Source organism: Colias eurytheme, chromosome 15 (genome assembly GCF_061535395.1).
Source record: "Colias eurytheme isolate Ceu_HAF_F1 chromosome 15, ilColEury1 Martin Lab GWU primary, whole genome shotgun sequence".
Taxonomy (NCBI): Eukaryota; Metazoa; Arthropoda; class Insecta; order Lepidoptera; family Pieridae; genus Colias; species Colias eurytheme.
This window is the reverse complement of record NC_142994.1, coordinates 11142861-11150809: the sequence shown is the minus strand read 5'-3', so window position 1 is coordinate 11150809 and position 7949 is coordinate 11142861. Positions and strand designations below refer to the sequence as shown.

Genomic DNA, 7949 nt, shown 5'->3' with positions numbered 1-7949 from the left:
AGGTTCAATATAAGTACCGTTTTCATATTTTATGGTAAGGAACTCTAATTGGAAAACAAAATAACTGGTTCCTACTGAACTCTTGGAAATATAATTGCCATCATACTTTTCCAAACATGTTTACTTACCCAAAAGAGGTAATCAGGCATAAAATAATTCCACTGTGCAAACACATCTCGACTTTAAATTACTATCAAATGTAGCTGAGTAAATATTAAATAAGAGAAGATGATTAATCCTCGAAACATATCTTGAGGCAAGGGTATATGGAATTCCGTGGAGTGTATAATCTTTAGACGTTTTATGTTGATGTAACATTGATAGGAGTAATGGGAAACAGAGTTAATTTTTAATTTATATCCACAAGGAACTTCCAATTTTAACAGATTTTTCTATCTGGAAGGACAAATGTTTTCTTTAAAAAAAAAACAAAATTAATTACAACGACTACGAAGTCAGTTATACCTTTATACCAATTTTCTACAAAATTAAGATTTGCCATATTAAATTGTTTGTTTGGTGATCAGAAAAGACTTATCTCCTTACCACAAAGTTAAATCGATAAAGTGTAACAGGTATGAAATGCATCCTACCCCTCGAGACTTGATTAAAGCATAGCATAACATTTCTATCAAAGTTATTTCAACTTTAAAATGCTTTTCATAATAAAATTCCTGCTCAGTGAATGAGCATCGAAACCTTCGGAAAATTTTTCTTTTGTTAAATTCTTAAACTGGCATAAAATGAGTTTTTATCATATCTAGAGGTAAATGTAATTGATTTGCAAATTGCAATTTTACGATTTTTCCTTTTGATCTTCAATTTCTATAAATGTTAAATATGCGAAGCTTTGGAAAAAAGAAAATAATTTTGCTTAAAGCAATGCTCGCGTAGAACTAAGAATACAAAGTTGACAGACTTTACATGTTTGTCTGTGTATGGAATTTCACAAATAATAATCCATTTGAATCAGAAAGAGAAAAAAAATGTTCACAGGCTTACATACTTAATTTATTAACTTTTATCCATCTATGGTACTTTCGGAGTCATTCTTCGTTAAGCAACTTATCACATTGAGGCAAATGGTATCAGTTTCTAAGAAATCGTGTTCAATCAAACAAACTCTTCAGAATAATATTAGTATAGTATAGTATAGATTTCCAAGATGATTCTGAATCTCCTAAGAATATAATAATAGCTCTCAGATCTCATATATATGTTCCGGAAATCGATCCATAGTAAATATAGATGCATTAGAAGATTAGTTCTAGCGCGGCGCGTGCACGAAGAAAATATCTGCAAGAGATTTAAAGTTACTGAATAAGACGCTGATGTTACGTAAGATTAGAGGCATTGAATAAATACTGAAATTACATTAGTTGGAGATCTTGAAATGGTGAATGTGGAATTTGATGTACTTATCGTTTTTCACATGTGGACTGCTTTTAATATAACGATTTTAAATGCAATAATTTTGGGGATGTTTGGTATAGACGATAAGTGTATTATACTTTTTCTATAAAAAATGTATATCCTAGAAAATGTAGATTAAACTGTACCTATTTTTGATTTATTTTTTCTCTTCGTTAATACTTAACCTAAAAAAAGCACTAATTGAAAATAAATATTTATTATTTTTAAACAATAATCACTACTAAACGAAATAAATAATGTTTTTCAACCTACATCGAATGTTTGTACTCATGTTAGTTTATCGAAATAGTCTCTATTTTTAGCTTGTAGATACTCCACCTACTATTGAATTTTCTTAGAGGACTGTTTTAGAGATACACATACATATGATATAATATGTAATTCTTAAATGTTTATGAAATCTATCGTCATGTAGTTTGGAAGATGTTTTTTTTAATCTATCAATATTCCTGAATATTGATAGATTAAAACACTGCCGCCTTATTCTGTTCTGTCTGCTACCTACTTTGATAGTAATTTTTTTACGTATTTTTGTGTCCCATAAAATGTGGATGGATTTTTGATACTATTTGATTAAAGTGAAAGACCAAAAAAGCAGCCATTCATATTTGTATTAATCAATTGACAGTCAATTACAACACTATCCAGCAATTAATTAATCTTTAGAATACGCTATCCAGTATCTAAACATCAATGTAGCACTCTTGTTACTTACAAAGGGACATTGAGCAGCGCGGCGGGCGTATCATTTGCATTTTAGATTTAACGCTATTTAAACTGAGCGTATTGGTGCATTTTCCTCTGAATTGCATTTTTCCCCCATATAACCTACTGTACTCCGTAATTACAAGGAGTTAAACCCTGAGTAGAACAATTACGAGAGTTACGGCTGGATATATCTTCTGTAAAGAAACTGCTGTTGGTGTCTAATTTAAATGTATCATGATCACTATATAGTATAAAACAAAGTCGCTTTCTCTGTCCCTATGTCCCTTTATATGCTTAAATGTTTAAAACTACGCAACGGATTGTGATGCGGTTTTTCTTTAATAGATAGAGTGATTTAAGAGGAAGGTTTTAGTATATAATTTATTAGGTTTTAGACCAAGCGGGCGAAGCCGCGGACGGTAAGCTAGTATTCTTATACTTATTTAACCGTTAGTAGACACAATTTGTCTATAATGCTTGATGATGAAACAAACATAGTATAATATCGCTTCGTAAAATAAGTACCTACACAAAATTTCGCCATGTAAATTTTTTTAGCGTTCGAGTTCCCATCAAGTAAGTTTGATTAAAATCTAATTAATAAGATTGTTATATCTGTAAATTTATTTTTCCCAATACAAGCTATAATCAGTTTGTTTATTCTTTTATTGAACACTAGCTTCCGCCCACGACTTTGTACGTGCATCCCCGTTTTTCCCCGTTCCCGCAAGAATTTCGGGAAATCCTTTCTTAGCGGATGCCTACGTCCTAACATCTACCTGCATGCCAAATTTCAGCCCGATACGTCCTGTGGTTTGGGCTGTGCGTTGATAGATCACTATATCAGTCACCTTTGAGTTTTATATAATACTAGCGGTCCGCCCCGGCTTCGCCCGTGGTACATATGAAAAATAGATGTTGGCCGATTCTCAGACTTACCCGATATGCACAGAAAATTTCATGAGAATCGGTCCACCCGTTTCGGAGGAGTATGCAGACTAACATTGTGACACGAGAATTTTATATATGTTATGGACCAAGTGATAAATTGGGCAGTATACATAATGCACGGTCATTATGAAAAATGCCCAATATGAGAGTGCAATTTGATAATAATTATTCAAATAATCAAATTGACCGGGCATTATTATATTGCCCATCACCTTTTGGGCAGAGTAAAACAAACATATACTTATAATTACAATTTTTTTTATTGTTATTGTCATTTAACTTAAAATAAACTAAATATTAAACCACTTAAACAATCAGGCTCATTATTTGGATTAATTACCAAGGACTTCTACCTTAAAAATCCACTAGTTTTTGCATTTAAAACTTAAGGAAAGTCATATTAAAAATATAACATAAAATATAATTAAATTTAAAACAAAAATTTCACAACGTACCTTTGTTTTATAGAAATGACTTATAGTTCAGGATCCCTCGCCCATTTTTGCAAGTGATTACTATCAAGCTAATTTTCCGTGAGTAGCTTAATTTTGATGAGACGATCAATAATTTCCTGTACGAAACTCTCGATTGCGGTAGCTAACAGAGGTAACAAGGATAAATTTTTTTTATTTGATGGTTCTCAAATATTAGTACACTGTGTTGTGTGTGTTCTTCTAACAAATATTTATTAGAACAACTGCCACTGTGATGGCATTTTGAGGTACACAACTTTTTGGCTTTGCGACAACTTTTCAAGCTTTATTATCAAATTGCCCAATTGTCATGTAGCATTATAATAATGACCGTGCAATGTGATAAATAATGAAGTTAAGATAGTAATTAATCACTTAGCCCAATAAAGCTAGACATTATTCATAATGCTCGGGCATTATAAATAATGCCCGCATTAATCACCTGGTCCATAACATATATATATAAAGATATAGACTATCAACGCTTTATGAAATTAAAAGGATGTGTTTTTTTCTCCTTATAGGTACTGTTCAAACGTTTAATTAGCTTCCTATAAAAATTTTAACTCACGAAATACAGAGTATTTTTAATTAAAAACACTCTTACATGGAAACACAAGTGTTGTGAATTAAATTAATTAAATTAATTAAATTAATTAAATTAATTAAATTAATTAAATTAATTAAATTAATCGGTGCTGTGACGTTTTTTTTGTTTACGTCACAGATGTTCACCGAGTGATTTCCCCTTTTAATGGCATCATGCTTCACAGACTACACACTTCAATGTGTATTTTTAAGTATTGTAGTAAGTAAGTATTATAAGTATTGTATAAATTGCTTTGAATTATGTACGTGTGAGGCTATGTGCCATTAAATAAACGTTTTTTCTTTCTTTCTTTCTTTCAAATTTTGTGAATCTCGCAGTTGGTAATAAGCTTCTGATACAATAGATGATATAATAGAACAATATTTAAAAAGCATAATTAAGATACTGTTTGCCTCCTTTGTGCAATTAGCTCGTGATCATAGAACCGAAGGGTCCTGGGTTCAATTCCCATTGGGAAACAAAAAAATTCCCGATCTGACAAAACAGCGGGTTAATCACTTGTCTGTAAAACAAATCAATCATTGACCTAGGTAGAAATAATTTAAAAAAATTGTAAGAGATGAAACTAGAACCATTTATCTAACACACCAATTCACAATAATTATATTCAAAAGATAAATTATAAAAAGTATGATTATGGTTATAACCATATTTTACAGATATATTGTATCTTCCCCACAAATAGAGGACTTATTTTAAATCCATTAGGGACAAAATCAGTAAGAATCAAAAAAATAATCCATACTAATATTATAAATGCGAAAGTAACTCTGTCTTTCTGTCTGTTACTCAATCACGCCTTAACTACTGAAGCATGCATTTGCATGAAATTTGGTATAGAGATATTTTGATACCCGAGAAAGGACATAGGATCCCGGAAATCCCACGGGAACGGGAACTATGCGGGGTTTTCTTTGACTGCGCGGGCGATGCCGCGGGTAGAAAGCTAGTATTGTATAAAGTCACAACCTAATTGAGTTACGGCTCCCTAGATTCATCTTGAACCCTAGGTGGGTTCCTAAAAGCTTGTTTTTATGTATTATTTATGTGTTTTATTAATCCAATATATATCAGATCAAGCTCTGGAAATACTGTTGTAATTGAGACTGTATTCGAGTTTTGGGTTGTTACTAAAAAGTATTTATACGACAATTTATACCTTCATTTATGTACATAAAGATAATGAAACAAGTCACGTCAGCCAAAAAAGTAGTTCCACAAATTATATAATACATATATATGTCTGCGAAAGGTGTAGAATGTGGATCTATTTTCAAGCTGTGGGCGTTGCGTTGGGTAATCGAGCAAAGAAACACCTCTAACTCAAACATTTCTTTATTTACCACCGATTCGGAATGCAGTATCTACAGAGAAGAACCGGCAAGAAACTCCATAGTTGCTCTTTTAAATCATGTCAGTTTTACAATACAGTCATTTCTAATACAATTACTTGGTATTACAATATTATGACCACTAATAAAATAAATATCACAAATAAGTTATAGTAAGCTCGTAATAGATGTGCACTCGGCAACGGTCGGCGAACGAATGACCCGAGTCGTGCGCGCGCGCTGCTTTATATCGGTTCGCCGTTCGTTATTTTTTAAAGCTTCGACGGTGGCGCCGTCACGGCCATTCTGACATACGCTCGTCCTCGAGCGACTTCTGAGCACCTGGGAACAAGACAATTAAAACAATGTGCTGGTCCGGCAAGCCCTTCAGCAACCGTGCTAGTCCGGAAATCTCACCAGATTTCCCTCTAGCGTGCTAGTCCGGAAATCTCTCCCGATTTCCCTCTAGCGTGCCAGTCCGGAAATCTCTTTAGCTTACTGTGCTAGACCAGATTTCCCTATAGCGTGCTAGACCGGATCTGCAATCCCTATAGCCGAGTTATTGGACCGGACTCCCTTCAATAACTCGCTCTCTCTTTTTTTTTTGCACCATTCTTTTGCTCTCCTTTTTTTTGCATCATTCTTTTTGCATCATTTTTTGCATTATTCTTTTTGCATCATTCTTTTTGCATCATTTTTTTTGCATCATATTTTTGCATCATTTTTTTGCATAATTTTTTTTAAGGATTATTTTTTTTCCTTCTTTTCTTTTTTTTACACAACAATATTAAATCCAAACTCACGACTCTCTCCACTCTCTCCACTCCTCGGCCATACTGACAATCGTACGTCCTCGTACGTCCCTTCTTGTTTTACAGCACTACGGTATTTCATCCCGGGATTAGACAACTATACCGCTCGGCCATACTGACCTTACAGAAAACCAACAACATCCACATAACATAGACACGACGCTCGCTCACCACAAATGAAGGCTCAACTACCGTGGACTGCAAACCAGATAGCACGCACAATTCCTGCAATGAAATCATTACCGTTACAATAATCCACGTTACAAACTTTTACTTTACACAAGTTATCTCCGATACAGTCATACTTGCGTCCTCGTACGCCATAATATCTCACACTACATTACTACGATAATTCATTTTCATTTTTTTTTTGTCAAAATAACATCCATCCTGCCTCAGCCTACACTGACCTTACAGGGTTTCCACACTGCCCCGATCCTACTGACCGGTCAGAACACACATGTACTATCCTGGACCTCATGCCAGATAGCATATCACTTTCTTCTAATAAACGACATTACCGTAGTAATATTGGAATATTACGTAAATGTGTGTTGTGTCCACACAACACACATTTACTTCGTACAGCGTACGAGTAAACAGATGTCAGTATGCTACTGGTCAACTATGAAAACTGAAAACAGAGTGTTGCCGCAGCAAATCAGTAAAACGGTACGCGACCGTATCCTCAACGTTTGCGCTGCGTCATCGTGGCATCGCGTCATCGAGCCGTACCATTGATGATGCTACGTTGCTCCATATGCTACGCAACCGCTGCGCCGTACTGTTAACTGCCTCGCTTCTAAACGCTGTGTCGTAAAACGCTCTCTGTAATTTAGCTAATTAAAATCAATCTGACATAACCTGTCGTTAATTATGATCATTGACTATAGCGCAAAAATTACAATATCTAAAAAAGTTTAAAACGAATAATTCGTAACTTAACCGCAAAAAAACACAAAATTTCGACTAACTCAAAAAGTGGCAAAAGCTTGTTCTCAAACTTAATGATTTACCAACTTGAATTTAATGTAATCATGTGGTTAAAATTCCTTAACGGTATGTTAACTTTTGAAAACTCAACTTAAAACAATTGATAAGTGTAGGCTTAAACTCATCTGTGAATCTCATATCGAACGGTAAAAGGGCTGAGCTAAATTTTAGTTTCAACGTAATAAGAATGTACTGCTCAACAACTACTGTACAACTACCTAATTGATGTATTCAGTTGATGTCAAACTGCAGCTAGTCACAAAAACTAGATATTATCAAGGAATTACATTAAATGCACACAATGTAAATCGATTATACTATCGAATACTCCACGTTTAGGATTTGCGTTCTTATATTTTGAAGCTACAAAATAACCTTCAGAAAACCTGGATGGATTTTTTTCTTTTCTCTATTCAATTAAACAGACATTATATTCTGACGACAGTATGTAAACTGTAAATGCGCGATTAACCTTGAGATTATTTTCAGTTATTTTTTTTTTTTAAACTATCGTAATATTTAACGGACCCTTACGTTGATGGGATAGTTAAGAGTTTTTTTTTCTCTTTTTTTTTAAAGCAATCAAATTACATACTAAAACCGAATCTAGACCCGTACTCCAATCATAACGTTTATC

General features: G+C 33.7%; 1 long non-coding RNA gene across 1 annotated transcript; it reads right to left on the bottom strand.

Moving 5' to 3' along the window:
• Positions 1-5495: 5495 nt before the first annotated feature.
• LOC149902581 (uncharacterized) lies at positions 5496-7949 on the bottom strand. The gene is made up of 2 exons (XR_016457526.1): positions 6730-7949; positions 5496-6544 (listed from the first exon to the last, which is right to left on the bottom strand). It is a non-coding gene; the product is annotated as an uncharacterized LOC149902581 (long non-coding RNA).